The sequence below is a fragment of the Maylandia zebra genome, linkage group LG16, assembly GCF_041146795.1.
Source record: "Maylandia zebra isolate NMK-2024a linkage group LG16, Mzebra_GT3a, whole genome shotgun sequence".
In the NCBI taxonomy this organism is placed as follows: domain Eukaryota; kingdom Metazoa; phylum Chordata; class Actinopteri; order Cichliformes; family Cichlidae; genus Maylandia; species Maylandia zebra.
Window position 1 is genome coordinate 32,235,556 of NC_135182.1, and position 17,689 is coordinate 32,253,244.

Genomic DNA, 17,689 nt, shown 5'->3' on the forward strand with positions numbered 1-17,689 from the left:
TCCATTTCTAGACTCTTTAAGTTTTTAATGTGAAAACTTTAAAAAATCTAATGTGCAGCAGCACATTCAGCAGCTCTTTCAATAGTCACATGGTTTGATCCACAGATCTTAATGTAATATGTCTAAGTTTGTTGCTATGATCAGTGGAAGTAAGCTGACATAGACGTTCTTGTGCCACGGCGTTCTCGGATATATCACTTAAATAATATTTATCCCTCAAATCTCATACTGCAAGCTGCAGTGTGAGCTTTGCAGCTTGGGTTACTTTAGTATGAAATAAACAAGCGGTGACTCGATTCGTTTGGCTTCACTTCCGCTCAAATCAATCAATGAGAACAAATGACAAGTTCCCTAAAGCTATGGCTGAACTTCCTAAGCTCTCCATTCAGAAAGAAATTCTGTGTCCTTCATCCTTCAGCAATTCAAAGGTTACAGATGGCATCTGCTTTTTTGTGTGTGTGTGTTTGTTATTTTCTTCAGTGTACTAATGACACATTCCTTAACTGATGGCATGTTTGTTTATTGCTCATGGGAATACACTAATGAGCTTTAACTAGCGTTTATTGCTTCTCTCAGGAACGGTATTGATCACTTTCACTGGTTCATAACGGCACATGTTTAGTTTTTTAGTGGGTTTGCATTTTTGCTGTTGCACTTATTAAAAGTCATGCAGTGTTTTTTAATAAGCACTGCATGACTGAAAGCTGCTGTCTAAATAGCTTTCACTTTTATACTGTCAGGCCATCAGAAGCAGAGGCCTTCTTGTGATACAAAAAAATGTTGCTTTTGGTGTGTGTACAGAGCTTCCCCTGCCTCTTTTCAATATGCATTTTAAAGATATGTTGGCAGCTGCTGCTTGCAGGCAGTGAGTAAATGTTTGAAAATGACTAACTTTGAGAAACATGTCACATTTGGTTTCCCAGTCTGACTACTCTCTGCTGCCTTATATCAAAGGAACTGACCACAATGACGAAGAAAATGAGAAATATAGTTTTCTCTGGATGCAGTACAGGGTGGCAGTGATTGATGCATATTTAAATACTTGTTTTTATTTCATTAAGTTGCTCAGGCATATGTAACCCTGGCATCAGAATTTGATCTGGGGAACTGAGTGATAATGGGTGGGTCATCATGAGGATGGCATCCTTTCATTAAAACACATTTTGATGTTCACTCAGATGTGGCCATGGCATGCAGCTGTGAAGCTGTAAATAGTCAGGAAAAAGGTGAATGGAAACCGCCTGCCCGTGAGCTTTTTGTTTAATTAAAACAGGCCATGACGTAGAGTCTGCAGATATACTCTCTGATATGAAGTCCAAATGAGATGTTTCTGGCTTTAGAGACACAAGTGATTATAAATGCTTGATAAGAAATAGCTATACTGGTCAGACAGCACTCTAAAATCTCAGCCCCTATCCCGATGCTTCTGCTTGTTATTTAAATTGGCAAAGAATTAAGAGCAGCACACAAATACACAGTATGACTGATGTTCATCACAACACCCATATCCATTGTTTTCCACATAGGCCCACACTGGCAGCGTTTTGATGCACGTCAGCTGTCATGAAAAGGCTGCATTTTTTTTTTTCCTACTCCCAAATTGTCATATCTTGCACCTTTAAATACTTTTGTGTTTGACACACCCAGTCTGAGCTGTGTGCGTCATTTACTGACGCACAAGCTTATTATGTGGGCTGAACTTTAGTCTAATTGGAATCAAAAGCAGTCTGTAAGCACAAGTAAACAAATCAGTTTATGAACATATTAAATTTAAAATGAAGAGATATTCATTAAAAAGGATGCTAAATTATAAAGTATCACAACCACATCAGTAATATTTGTTCTGTTAACAGATCCCTAGAGAACTACTTTTTCGAAATTTAAATAAATACCCTTTTAATCTGTGAACTAGGCTTATTTCTGACTGAAACTATCGCCCTGTGTTGATCTCTTCAGTGTAGAGCTGGGCGATAGAACGATAACGATATGTATCGCGATATAACTTTTACTCGATAGAGAAATTAAGCTATCGCGATAGACCTCGCCGCTCTTGTCCTCTTGTCCTTTTTTTGAGACAAGCCTCTAATTATCCTCATTATTGACAAAGTCAACACTGCAGCAATTATTGAAAGAACAGAACGTAACATGCACATAAAGTCAGTTTTAGTTAGTTTGTTAATGCTTGATCATTAGGGCCACAAAATAACACAAGGTACTGTCTGCATTAGGCAAAGTAGTTGCATTCACAAAAGCTAAACAGCATCTAATGTACTTTATGTTTTTCAATTTTTCCACACAGGATTTTTTAGTTATGATTTTTACATTGATTACTGTATGAATAGTTTAGCCTGTTCAGTTTAGTTTGTGAAAGAGAAATTGTCTGAACTATATGTATATGTATGAATACCCTAGCGTGTTTTTGTGTATTTATGAATTATGCTATGATTAGAAATAGCAGTTTTCTTCCCCTACAGAGTTATGAAAAGAATGCCGGTATCTCCTGACTTAGTCCTATCAGTACAGAGCAGTTCTCTGTAGAGGGAGCCAGCTTAGATATTTTTTCTTGAAGCTTTGCTGCCAGTATTAAACTGTCAAAACACACATACATGTGTATGCAGTGACATGTATAAAAAGCTCAAAGGACTTGAATGCAGACAGGCAGACGGTCAGACAAATATAAAATATATCAGTGAAGGAAAAACCTGAAAGGAATTGCACACATTTATTCCTTTTCCTCCTTGTTGCTTTCAAAACAGCTGAAGGTGGCCATTATCAGTCACAGCAACTATAATATGTGGCCATTATGGTCTGCCACATTTAGTTGGTGCCTCAGTATTGTTTACATTTGCCACACAATAGCTTTGTATTTTTATATTGACTGTATGTATTGGAAAAGCAGCTGAGAAGGAACAATGAGGGAAATGTTTCAATAACATAACATTCAATAACTCTACCACATGGGTGTTTGAACTGTAAATTTACTTCAGTTATATAGGATTACGTGTAGAAATGCATTGAATAGCTTTAGGAAATAAACAATCACCGGAAGCACATCAGGGTAGTTTGTAAGATGAAGTCAAATGCAGGAAGACCAATATCAGCTAATTGGGAATAAGGGGTATTCTGCATCTGTGCCATCAAAGTAAATGAATTTGTAGTTATTGTTGTTGGGGCAGATTTAATTAACTCTACATTGGAGTCACATGGATAAGTGGCTTTTATGTGTCTGCCTCTTTGAAAGTCCACATTTCAAGACTGAATGTCTCAAAACTAATTAGACTGTTTGGTTACTGACTTCACCAAATACTGCTGCAATACTCCGGTGCCTTAAGCCAAGACCTAGCAGGTGTATCCTTGACAGTTCATGGATTCACTGAACCATGAAGACTACATGACTCTATACAGTCTACGCAGCTGTGATGCCTACTCAGCTACATGTAAATAGACTGATTCATATATAGTGCTTTGAGTACTCCAGGAGAGTAGAAAAGCGCTTAAGACAACATGTCCCATTCACCAATTCACACAAGCACTTCTATAATTATTCTATGTGTGATAATCCATTGTTGACCAATGCATTGTTGCCACTCTACTACAACTACATTTTTGTCACCAGTTAGCGGCAAATTCACCTCATAAACTAGACAATCAAGAATCTATTGTAGAGTTTGATTTAGGGCTAATGATTTCTGTAATTTAAACCATTTCTACACTGTTTGTCTATTAGGACATTATAGCTAATATTGCAAATTCCAAATGGATTACCATATTGATGCTGCTGGAGTGTATTTTGTCTTAATGTTGGGTAATTCGAATAAGGGAAGCTGTTTAAGTGAAAAAAAAAAACCTGTTAGCAAGTTTCAGTTTCACAAGTTGGCCAAAATAAAACAAATGTACTTCTAATTTTGCTTTCTGTGAGTGTAGACCATCTCATTTAGGTAAAATGTGAAAGCTGAGATAATCTGCCTTTAGGCCATTAACTACAAATCTTAATTAAATCAGTTAGATAAAAACATCTAAACTCTGAACTTTCCCTGTAAACTTTAAGCACTATGTTTTTCCTTATGGCTGTTCTTGTGGCTTTGTATTAGTGTCGACTTGTCGTTGTTGTGCCGTTTTCAAAAATGTCGGTCATTCCTTTCTTTGGCAGCCACTGACCACTTCTATGTTGGCAGAAAGTGTTAAAGCATTAGAGGCTAAGTTTCCCCTTCAGGAATTCTACCTCACACTAAACACTAAATAAAATCTAGACAAAGAACGTTTACTTGTAGTAGACATAAGTAAATAGATGTTACATTGACTGCTTGCTACACATGAGCTATTCGCTTAATTTTTTAGCCATCTTGTTGCCCTCTCAAAGAATGCCCTCCCAAGAGGAAATAATTACATCTCTGGTGAATTACAGAAACTCTTGCATCTGGGAACTGATTCCTTGGTTGAGGAGAATGATTTGGAAAAAGGTCTTTTTTTTTTTTCACATGCTGTCATTGTAGAGACTGTTGGATTGGTTTCAGTCAAGCAACTGTATATATAAAGCTTAAAAGAGGCAATAGGTGTGGTTTGCTACTACAAGATTGGAGCTATATTCTGTTCTGATAATTTCTTCCTCAGGACACAATCCCGGTACTTCTGTGGCGTCTTGTTTGCTTTTCATAAGTTATTCCAGACAATTGAGATCAGAGCAAATGTGTCTGAGTGGGTCACCCAGATATGAGGGTTCAGTAGTGTAAAACTGTTTACCATTGTCATAATTCATCAGACTGTTGCTCATTATTTAACATGGAAATATGAGCTTGATATGAAGTTTTGACTAAAAGTTTTCACTATGCGCTCATAATATATTCAGATTTACAAATCTGTTGCTTCGCAACCCTACCTGCACTAATCATATTCTTCAATAATCAAGTAACATGTTGCTGAATTGCACTGTGCAGAAGGTTACGCAAAAACAAGGTCAGTTTAGGCTAATGTTAGCTGCAGAGACAGTACAAAAGATGCACAAAGTCACCTTGGCTTCACCCACTGGTTTATGAAGTTTTGTCTTTGAAGCCTTGATATGACTGTTTTAAACTGAATGTGATGAGCAAGGGGTGTAACTCCCAGTGCAACTGCAGGCTCAAGTCATTAGCCAGTAAGCATACCCCTGATGATCGTCCTTCCTGTTAGAATGACCAAATATCACAAAAATAGGCTTCATGTTTTATTCAGTGTGGCATGAAATGACTGAGTGAACCTATAACCTCATCAGGAAAGTGTCTGATGAGGTTATGACTGAGGTCCCGTTTGCAGTAGACTTTGATAGAAGTAGGAATCTTTTTTGCATCCACAGGTATCGCCCCTTGTGGCCAGTGAAAAGAACGCAGGTTTAAGGCAGTTTGATGTTGGCTTCACTTCTCAAACTGTGTCCATCTTTTATTCTGTCTGTGGATAGCAGTGGCACAACAACACCCTTCCTTCCTAGCAGGTTAGGATCTACACATTTGTGCATTGTTCTGGTTGAGAGCCAATTTACGTTTATACGGTCTATACACAAACAGATTGAAGTACTGCAGAGCTGCCCTGCGCCACACAGCTTTTTTTCTTCTCTTCCCATTATGTAGAGAGAGAGGAAACCAACAGTGAACTGGCAATTAAAATGTGTATATTATGAATTATTAGTTAAACTGGAGAGTATGTCTGGTTCTAGTTAGTTAGGGTTATGTTTTAATTGTTTAGTTGACCAGTGCTTTTGCTTATTGCTCTTGATTTCAAATAAACAAAATCATGTCATTGGAAGATGAGACTATTTAAAAATCATTGACACCATCGGCGTCCTCTTCATCATCAGCCTTCCTTCATCAACTGTTGTCCTTTCCAAAACTTCAAAGCAAGGACGCCTGCTTACTAAAATGTTTCAGTAATGAAATGGAGTAAATCCCATCAGTTTAACCTTGAATGATCAAATGAGTGGTGTTACTCACCAGAGTTGCCCTGCGTGGTGTGTTCGCAGTGCATATAGGACACCAGAGCAATGTGGTCTCACACAGACACGGATCAGTTCATCAGCCTTTGGATTTCCCTTCAGGTTGATAACCAGTCCATGCTAAAACACAATAAAATTAATTAAAAAAAAAAGCTTTATCAGCTTTTCTTTGTAGCTGTGCTTTAAACAGTTTGAATACATTTTAATGCACGAGACATAGCAGCACTAATCTGCTCTTTTCACATATTTTTATAATTACGTACTTTAAATTGGTAGCTCGCTTCAAATCGCGTTTGTTATTGCATTGCAGTATAGATTATCAATAAATGAGCAGATTTTCTTGATAAAACCTGTGCTTCTGCACTGGATCAATTCCTTTTGAAGCAAACTAAGCCTCTCCCACCACAGATTTTCAATCAGAATAGACAAGCCCATCAGTCAAGTTACTCACAGTGTGTGCAAGAAATAACAATGAGAAGGTGTGTCTGACCAAAGAGGGATCCCAAAAGTCTCCAAGGCTTTTTCTTCCAGGTCATGTGACCTGTGGCTATCAGCCTTTCAGCAGAATGAGGTGACTGGACGTCTGGCTGATGGACCTAAACAGATCATATGAGAGCGTGGCCATGTTTAAATTATTGCATGTTGGCTGAATTATGAGGCTTTTACTAGTTTTAAGATTTTATAAACTTGTCGGAACATGCAAATTAGATATAGACACATAAATATAGATCCTTTATTTAAGTTTTCCTGCAGCTACTGTTCACACTGATTTTGTAGGGTAATTTTTGTGGTGCTTAATTTTGATCATATAGTTGTTAGTAGTCTCTTTCTTTAAGAATAGAAGTCTGCTAATAATTGGCCTGTAAGGGGCAATTGATGAATATAGCCACAAGGTGGTGCCTTGTTCCTCTGCTGCGCACTCACCCATCTGCAAATATCAGATGCAAATATCAGCAATCAATGGTTGTCTGATGGTCTTACTTACTAAGTTTATCATCTGTAATCTGCAAAAAAGATATTGTTTATTAGGTCTACAATAATCCAACGGGATAAGTTTCCCCTTCCTTCTTCCTGCTTTTAAAAAATCATTAGTTGTATTAACAACTGATGATTTTATGTCAGTGCCTATCAATTTGTAATCAGCAGTGGGGATTTTCATTTGAAAATGTATATTTGCCCAGCTGTGCTACTATCATATTTTTTTATTGTGCTGTCACTGTCACAAATATAACTTCTGCTAACTCTGTGAGATCGATCCTCTTTCTAACACCAGTCAACACATCTAGGAGAGAATAGAAGCTCTCCAGCCTGGAAATAAAAGTTGTCAGACACTTTCAAATGCATACCTACACTTTTCTCGTACTGAGGCGTAATCATCTTTGACAATGTATTACTTATGGCTGCATGGCTGGATGTGTGAAAGACATTCTCATAGTAACCATTTGAACTGAAAAACCTTTAAATTAAAATGACTGACATGCTTCCCATGGCCTCTGTAAATCTGTGGCTAAGGCTAATGTGACCTCCATAACCAAGGGTCCTTGTTCAGGAAGGTCCTTTCAGCCATGTAAGCATGATTGGTGGCCACATAATTAAAGACATTTCTATGTGTTACTTTACAGTTAGTTCAATAAGCAAACATTTATTTTATGCTCGAGTAAATTAAGTTTCAAAATTGAGCTTGTGGAGGAAGGCCGAAAACTCTTTGTGGATATTTTTTTTCCCCCAAAGCAAAGGTTACTCCTTTGGTTTTCCAAAAATGCAAGTCAGGTGCAAAGAGGAGAAAAGTGATTCATTAGGAGGGGATTGTGATTGAGGCCGTGGAAAAGATGTGAATTTGCTCTGTGTGTTTAGATAAATCAAATTTGGTACAAGCACTTACTTTGCTGCTGCGCCTGGTCAGCAGAAGCTTATTTAGATCAAATTAAGCGTGGCAGCTGGGTTAAGTGGATCTGTGGAAGAAAGAAAAATACTGCTGTAAGGGTGATGTGTAATATCTAAAAGCACATCGTTCACTCCATGATGATTTCTATGTTATCAAACTGCATGAACTGCAAGCTTTAAAGGGTTTCAACTTTAAAAATGAAAATGTGCTTAATGTTTCTTACATTGTGCGGTTGAGATGTTCACAGACAGCACTCCGAGAGAGGAGAGGACCCGAGTGGAATCCCTGGGGGGGAAAAAGGATTCATTTATTAATTGCAGTATCAGTGTGTCTTGGGTTTTGTACGATAACAGCTCCCTGTGTCACCATCTGCCCACATCCCACTTAGCAGAGTGGGCACATGGGCTCATTCAGGCGCAGCCACACCCAGCTGAACGACACACACACACACACACACACACACACACACACACACACACACACACAGGGCAAAGGAGCTCCTGTATTGATGGCCAAGCCTCTTCTCTTTAGAAGGGAGTCACCGCCCTCTGCTGGCGCTCCATGTGCCATACACCACCCATTTTAAAGATATTTAGAACAATAGAAAAGGAGCCATAAAGAGGACAATTGGATAATTGTTTCCATAATTGATTGTTATATAATGCATATCTCACACACACACACACACACACACACACACACACACACACACACACACACACACACACACACACACACAAACATTGTACAGTCCAAAATGCACATTTGTAACCTGTGCTTAGATTAAAAAATTAGTTAATGTTAAATTAATTAAAATTGATAATTAATTAATTTTTATTAATCTAAAAGGTTCTAGCTAAAAAGAAGGCAAGGGCACGCACTCAGGTGGACAAGGTGAATGCACAGAACACCTGCCATGCTCGACACACACTTCCACACTGGCGAAGAAAACTCAGAAATCTTCTTGAGGAATGTTAAGACGACTAATCCCGTGTCAGGGAGCTATAGAAAGCGTGCTAACTGGAAAAATCACAAATTGGTATGGGAATATGCGCCGCCCAGTATGGGAAGGCTTTGCCTCAGGTGGTTAAAACCATCCAGTACATCACCAGCACCCATTTGCTTTTACATGATTTGATTCACATGAAATTCCAAACGTCCAGACTATGTTTGTTTAAGTTAAAAAAACATATTTCAAAGTAATCTGGTCAGTTTTAAATGTGACTCATGCACATTTCCATTTGAATATTTATATTCTTGGACTTTGGTCTGTGACTCATGCAAAGCTACTGTAGTATCTGGTGATTTGCGATCTTCATTTGCCTTATAATGATGCTAGAGATACACCAATCCAGCCATTACCATTTCTGAGCTGATACAGACACAGGGGTTAACGGATCTGCCGACGCAGAGTACTGATCCTGTACCAGTGCTAAATTAATCTGTAATGTACACTGCGAGGACGAGACTCGCATATACTATCACATCCAGTTTTTTGAATCAGGACCTGACAGAAATCTGATCCAAATATTGGACTGGTACATCTCTACTTGATGCAGCCCCTCATTTTATTGACTGTCTGAAATGTCCCCCTATAAGTCCACCCTAAGCTTTAAGTCGATGTTCCTCTTGTTGGTTGTCTCTCATTAAAAAAAAAAAAAAAGAAAAGAAAAGAAAAAAACGAAAAATGAAAGATTGTAAATGCCAGTGAGTTAAACGTCAGTGCTGACACCCATAGCTGTATGGCTGACATGGCTATATTAGGGATATCACCTGAACATGACATCACACAGATCCAAGGCTGGAAAGAAGCTGTTTGAAATAGAGCGTTTATAGCAGTCTCTGATATAAACCACAGAAGAACCTGAACTTTATTATAGATTATCCCACAAACGTGCAGGTGAAAATGCAAATATCTTAAACAGTCATTCAGATTGAACCCCTGAACAACAGAGCAGGTAACGTCAATTTGCTTAATACTGTAAGAATAACATGCCATAGGAGACAATGTTAGGCACCCAGATTAAGTATTATGGTAACATATGCAAGTCCATTAGAATTTTAATAGTTTTTAATGGCTATATTTAATGTATGCTACGCTTGCATGTATATGTGAGCAAAAGATAGAAAGGGTGCAAAAGAGAGTACGAAATCTTACAATATACAGCGAATACACACTCACACACACTCACGTACACACACCCACTAATCTCATCCTCAGAAGCGGGATGGCGATCTGATCTTCCATTAGCTTTAGCTCTGCACTTAGGGGTGGGTGAGGGGTGCTGAGGTCCCCAGAGGTGAAACTCTATTAGCACGCAGCATGAAAGTCAATGAAAAGGACCCCAGTGTGCTCCAGTCCCCCGAGAATATTAATGTTTAATGATATCTAAAAAGGCTAATTCCCCCACCTCTCGCTTCTGCTCTTATCCTCTCATTAAATATCCTCACAATATCATCACCTCCTCAGATTAGAGCACTGACCCTGTCTACTGAAGGACTCACCCTTCACTGATGGTAAATGCATCCTTCTCTCATACACACACATGACATGAATGAAATTAATGTGCCGTTTAAGATGTGTTTAAGGGGAGACCATATGAAATATGGAGGTGTTAAAAAGTGACTCATATGCAGGAAAAGCTGTGAGTGTTTAAATCAAAAGAGTAGGAAGGAAACTACATCTTGTGTCTCAGCGCTATCTGTGACATGTGTTATGTAAAACCAGCAAACTTAGACAGGCTTTTTGCTTAATTTGTTAATTGTTTGTTTAATAAAATCCCCATTAGCTGTGTCTTAAAGCAAAGTTGTTGTTCCCGTGATACATGTGTATAAATACTATTACTAAATACTGAATAGCTGAGCTCAGAGAGCTGTTAAACAAGGTGACCCAACGTAGTCAGCGAACGAGTGAATTGTTTCAGACTATTTTGGGTTACAAGTTTGAGATTAGGCCAGGTTATATGAAGTATTTGTAACAAGGAAGTTGTGAATAAAGAGTGTAAAATTCACAGTGGATCTCTGTTCAGTCCCCTGATGTTTCATCTGGTCTTCTAGGAATAAAAGAAACAAGAAAGAAAGTACTTACTAATTTTGTGATTCAATTAAAAGCTAATTTACTTTTAGACTAATCATTTAGTTTAAAAGTAAGGTCACTCAGAGCATGGCTACTGTTAACACTGAGGCAGCAGCATCTGTCTATGTTTGTAGGTTAGCAGCCACTTAGCTGTAGTGAATGAGTTTGTAGTGAATGGTCCTTACGTGGAAGCAAGATGGCGCCGGTGTGCATGGCTGACCGTCTCCGACCACGTCTTCGCCTTGGCGTTGTACTTCTCGTTGTTTTATCTTTGGTTTTATGTTCTCTAGGTGATTGTACACTAATAACTTATGACAGAGACACGCTCCTGAATCTTCGGTTTTCCTGTTCTCAACGACCTGACTGCCTTGGGACCGCCGGTGCCGCTATCCCCCTGATGCCTGTCTCCCCTACCTATGTTACCTATCCTCCTCTTCCCATGCTCTGTAGGAAACGCTTCAGGAAACGGGGTAGGAGGAGCGGTGTCCGTGTCCGCGTTAAGGCTTATATCAGAGCCATGGCTATGGACTTCCCTTCTACAAGCCGTGAGCTATCCTGTTTCTTCCACTATCTCAGCAGCCACTCTGCGGCTAGATTGCTAACCCACCGTTGGATTTGCTCCGTCGGCCTTCAAACCTACCCTGCTCGCCCAGTGGCTTACCACTCTGCCCGATTTTGGATAACACCGCCTGGCCGCGGTGTTCAACATAACAACCTTTGCTCCTTGCGACGGGCTACTACAAAGGTCCTGGCCCCCCGGATTCGGATGGCCTTATTTAATGTCAGGTCTCTTTCTAATAAGGCCTTCCTCCTAAATGACTTTTTTCGCACCTCGGGACTGGATGTCCTATTTCTAACGGAGACCTGGACTTCTCCGGGTGAGTTCATCCCCTTCTCTGAGCTTCTACCTCCTGACTGTGCCTTCTTTAGCTCACCTAGGCTAACTGGTAGAGGTGGTGGCTTAGCCTCGGTTTTCAATAATAAACATGATGCACGGCTGCTATCCTCTCCAACCTATTCCAGTTTTGAAGTTCAGCTATTGGAACTGACGGGCTCTCGGACCACTTTGTGTGTCGTGGTCTATCGTCCGCCTAAATATCATAAGATGTTTATCTCTGAATTTGCTGATTTTTTGGGATCCGTTCTTTTTAAATATGATTCTGTTATTGTTTCTGGAGATTTTAACATTCATGTCTGCTGTATGGATGACCAATTGGCTAAAGACTTTCTTGTGCTGACTGATTCTTTTAATCTTATTCAGTGGGTGAATGAGCCTACCCATGTTCAAGGCCACACCCTTGATTTGGTTTTTTCATTCAATGTGGACATTTGCATTAAGGAAATCAGGAATACTGGTCTCTCTGATCATTCCCCGGTCATCTTCGATGTAGACCTGGGTGATACTGGACAATACCTAAACTCTCCTCTTTATCCTACGCGCACTATTAATGCCAATACTGTGGTCAACTTTACTACGTCTTTTGTTAACTCCCCATTTAGTATGCTGGATTGTTCTTCCCCACACACACTTGAGAACTCTACTAATACTCTTTTTACCACCTGTTCCTCGATTCTTAACATTGTTGCACCCATCAAAATGAAACGCCCTAGAACTTTCTCACAATGCTGGTTAAATGATTCTGTTCGTGCCCTACGACGTATATGTTGGCGTGATGAGAGGAAGTGGAGGAGTGATAGACTTCAGTCTTCTTATGATATTTTACGTATTAGCCGCTCGAAGTTCCAAACTGCTGCCAGAACGGCTAAAGCGGCTTTTCTCTCTAAAATCATTACCACTAATGGTGATAATCCACGAATTCTATTTAAAATTTTTAACTCTGTGGTGAACCCCCGTCCCTCTATGCCACTGCTGTCTTCCCCGGGTCTTTGTGGAAAATTCTCAAACTATTTTTTAGATAAAGTTTTATCCCTTAGATCTACTCTTCCTCTGGTGACTGATTGTATGTCTACTCCTGATTGTTCGGCCACTTTTTATCAATTTGAACCCGTTTCTCTCTCCACTCTGAAGCGTCTAATTGATAAACTGAACAATACTAACTGTGTACATGATGCTCTCCCATCCCGTATTGTTAAGGATTGTTTCAGTGTAATTGGACCTTGTTTATTGTCCATATTGAACTTCTCCTTGCTTTCTGGCTATGTACCTTCAGCTCTCAAGCATGCCATAATCCAACCTGTTCTAAAAAAAAGGAACCTTGAGCTTAGTGATTTTGCCAATTTTAGGCCAATTTCTAAGCTTCCCTTTCTGGCTAAAATACTTGAGAAGGTGGTTCTGCTCCAACTGCAGACCTACCTTGATGAGAATAATATAAATGATAAATTTCAATCGGCCTTCAAACAACATCACAGCACAGAATCAGCATTGCTTCGTGTTTTCAATGATCTCCTACTAATGGCTGACAATGGACGCCCCTCAGTCTTAGTGCTTTTGGATCTATCATCGGCATTTGACATGGTTGACCATAATATCTTATTAGCGAGACTTGAGCACACTGTAGGCATCAAGGGCGCTGCCCTGGATTGGTTTAAATCCTATCTCTCCAATCGGCTCTCTACGGTACATCTGGCTACATCCTCTTCCTCGGCTGTACCTGTTTGCTGTGGTGTCCCCCAGGGATCTGTGCTGGGCCCTACCCTTTTCTCATTATACTTGCTTCCTTTAAGTGCCATCTTTGAGAAATACCATATTGCTTATCACTATTATGCAGATGATATCCAGCTCTATTTTGAGCTAAACGACGATCTTGCTCTGTCTCTGAATAGCCTCCGAGAATGCATGTCTGAGGCCAAGAAGTGGTTGTTGTCGAATTCTCTTATCCTTAATGAGAAGAAAACCGAGATTATGATTTTTGGTAGTAATGCCCTTCGTGCCAAACTCCGGGATGCCTTAGGTTTTCTTAGTTGTTCTCTCTCTGATACTGTCAGGAATCTGGGTGTCTTATTTGACAGCTCCTTTTCACTTGACAAACAAGTGTCTGCTGTTGTCAGATCTAGTTTTTACCAGCTTCGTCTTATCTCTAAGGCTAGGCGCTATATCCCGCATAAAGATCTCGAAAAACTCATCCACGCCTTTGTAACGTCGAGGCTAGACTATTGTAATTCACTTTATTGTGGTCTCCACTCTTCCCTTTTACAGAGATTACAGACAGTTCAGAATGCTGCAGCTCGCATTCTAACCAAAACCAGCAAGTTTGCCCACATTACTCCTGTCCTTGCCGATCTGCACTGGTTGCCTGTCAAATATCGTATTCAATTTAAAATTTTGTTGTTTACTTTTAAAATTACTAACAACACTGCACCCAGCTACCTTAAGGACCTTTTAAACCCTTATGCTCCTGCTAGGGCTTTAAGGTCATCGTCACAGTTACTGCTGGCTCAGCCCAGATCTCGACTTAAGACTAGAGGTGATCGATCGTTTGCTCTTGTTGCACCTGTGCTGTGGAACAATCTCCCGATTGCCATCCGGGCATCTGATTCTATTCATTCTTTTAAATCACAGCTTAAAACATATCTTTTTAAACTTGCCTTCTCCACCTTTTAATTGCTGGTTTGTTTGCTTGTTTGTTTGGTTGCTGTGACCTATTGACCTCTTGTATTAATTCCCTCCTATCTTTCTATTGGTGTCTTTTATTATGGTGGTACAGCTTTTATCTTGCTATTACCCATGTGCTGTAGTCATTCTTATTGGTAGCTTCTATCTATGAACATAACTCGTTATTTTTATTTATCCGTTATCAATGTTTGAACCTTTTATTGTTTTATGTAAAGCACTTTGGTATGCCCAAGGCTTTTAAATGTGCTCTATAAATAAAGATTGTTGTTGTTGTTGTTGTTGGTCGTGTTGAATGCTTATATGTCAGTTCATTCGGACACAGCCTGAATGCTGATTTTCATTTCCTAGATCAAAACACTGCTGGAGCTAACTGGTTTTACTTTAAACTTTTCTCAGCTAATACATATATAGGGTAAGGTAAGGGGAGCTATTGATTGTGACGGATAGCTACTGAACCAGTGTGTAGTAGTAATAATAATAATACTTATTACTTGTATGATAAACCAGTAAGTATTTCTAATGCCATAACATTATATTTTAGCAGCATTATCCTTTGTAATCAATAACTAAACAATTACTTGAATGCTGGCAATCACATATTACCTGATAATGCTGTGCCAGGCCTATAATACAGCTGTTTACACTTCTGATAATCTGTCAGGCACTACGGCAGTCAGCCCAGTTGTCAGTAAGTGATGCTCAAAAGCTGCATTGAGATTAAAAGGGTTGTGGTGGCTTTTGAAAACCTTGCCAGTACTTGGCCATAAACAATTCCTCACTTGGCTAGTTGCCTTGTCTGCTGCATTTTTTTTTTAAATGGACCACGAGCATAAAACGTTCTTCTAAAGTCATGTGCTGTATAGTATGAATGTGAACAGTGTGCAGTAAGTAGAACTTAAAAAAACTAAAGTTCACATTAAAGCACCAGCATGTCAAACCAAAGCAAAGCCCACATTGGCCAAACATTAGCCCTGCCAGGGTACATTAACTGGCCTTGATCCAGACCACTGGTGTTGAGCCCCGCCACTTTAATGAGAATTTTAAGCTATGCCAAATAGCTTAACCCCCCAAAACTGACATCTATAATTTTCAGATGTCAATTTTGAGCTAGCTAGACTACAGCTATGTCTGATTTCGTTCAGCCTTATGATTCTCTCTTTGCTTGATTGTGACACTTTGAAGAACAGCCACACTGATCACTTGATTGTAGTTAAAAGACCATTTTAGCCCTGAAAGATGCCCTGGTTAGGTACTTTCTTTCAAGGAACTGAGTTAGCATTTGCACCTGGACATGTTGTCACACTTAACAAGTGGATAGATGCTTTTAACTTAAACATATATCATCCAGCTGAATGTCAACAAATGAAATGAAAACATTTCAAATTACATCAGTGTTGTAATGATTATATCGCCTTTTAAGTAATGTTTGGGGGCATAAAAATTACGCTAAAGAAAAAAAAAATATAAATTTCAATGATGACAAATAATATTTTAACTGAGGAAAATTCCATGTGACTCTGTGAATGCTGAAAAATGAGCATATTACCATAAGCTTGTTTAAATTGTTACGGCACCACAACAAATCAAGGCATTTAAAAACACAGATGGCTCTCTTGCACACATGCGCACACAGCAGATCAACCCCAAATGCACCAGCGAGCAGGAACTCACACCAATACGTTCCCAAGGACACACACAAATGCACAGTGCAAGCAGGCAAAAAGTCAGAGGAAATGCTTATGCCTACAAACACACTCAGGAGAGGCTGCACAGCACTTAAGTGGTCACTTTTACACACAAAGGCCAATCACAGGAGCTTAGCTGGCCCCATCAAGCTTTTTAGTAAATGCTGCCGCACTGAAATTGCTTGTTTAGTTAACCCTATATGCTACGGAGAGAAATGAAGCTCCATCACTCCGGTCTGAATCGTGGCAAATGCCTAGCTTTGAAGTCATTGTGTGTGAGATGACTAGGCCTTGTCATTTGTGAGGAGGGATTAGTCATGCTATTTTTATTGGAGAGTGTGCATCAGCTTTCTTGAGTGCTGCGTTTTAAGGATTTTTGCTTCCGAGGTGTTTTCGCCCGTCACTGACACTCTGTGAGCAACACACACGGAAACATTTTTACATTGTCGTGAATTTCCATTATGACTTCACAGAGAATTAAAGTTTGCTGAACTTTGATGTGCACTTGCTGCGTCACTGGCCTACATAATATCACTTTTATAACTAAATCTTTAGTTATAAAAGTGATATTATCCATACCTCACATGTTGTATATTATTTATTAAAGCCAATGATATGCTGTGGATGAAATCTATCACTTTGCAGCTGCACTAAATTCTGATACAGCTGACTTATAAAAATAGCTTTGTTCACATTGCCAAGTCTAAAGTTCTTTGTAAACTAGAAGCTATAAATTATGAACTATATAAGCTATATATACCTTATAGTATTTAGCAGGATTTTAGAGCATAGAGGTGCTATGCTCTAACATTCAGACATACTCATATAATTTTTTCTTTTACTTGAACACTTAGACTTGCTCAAGTAGAATAGAAGGGAACCAGTCAATTTACAGATTAAGCCAGTGTTCTCTCTCTCTCTCTCTCTCTCACGTTAACTTGCAATCACTTTCAAGCTGCTGTTTTTCCACTGCTTAAATTTTGATGTCATAATTTAACTTATGACAGTGGCTTTGCTATGATTTTTGTTAAGCCTGGCTCATTCAGGACACAACAACGAAAGGAGATTCACACAGCAGCTACTAAGAAAAGGTATTAATAATAATATTAATACTACTACTACTACTACTACTACTACTAATAATAATAAAAAGAACTATAAGCCAAATAGCTGCCAGCGCAAAACTGCAACAGTATCCAACTGATACAAATGACAGCCAGTTTGGGGCCTTTGTGAAAGAGAGGGAAAGCTTTCTTGGTAAGAAATCGGCTTATGTGCCCAAGCAGGAGAAATACTTTAGTTTCTCCTGAGGTTTGAGAAGCTGTAGATTAGGATGATGCAAAGGCAAGCCCAGCTGCCACTAATGACATAAGATATATGGTTCTAACATTATTTCCATGTAAAATGAGCACTCAGATGTTAGAGGTTATGGTCTTAACTTCAGTTTCAAATGTGGACATAAAGTAAAATACCAGAGAACATATATCAATGTAAGTAGACCTGACTT

At 39.2% G+C, this 17,689-nt stretch overlaps 1 protein-coding gene across 9 annotated transcripts in view; it reads right to left on the bottom strand.

The window, feature by feature from the left end:
* pcbp3 (poly(rC) binding protein 3) overlaps positions 1–17,689 on the bottom strand; it is an 85,108-nt gene that overhangs the window by 45,130 nt on the left and 22,289 nt on the right. For 8 of the 9 annotated variants that reach the window (XM_012921310.3, XM_012921309.3, XM_004559173.3 and 5 more), the window contains exons 2-5: positions 8,071–8,132; positions 7,845–7,914; positions 6,453–6,558; positions 5,961–6,082 (exon numbers count right to left, since the gene is read on the bottom strand). The gene's annotated coding sequence lies outside the window, so the exon portion shown is untranslated. Of the gene's footprint in view, positions 1–5,960; positions 6,083–6,413; positions 6,559–7,844; positions 7,915–8,070; positions 8,133–17,689 lie in introns of all 9 variants that reach the window. The other variant, XM_076875301.1, reaches the window with a different exon arrangement.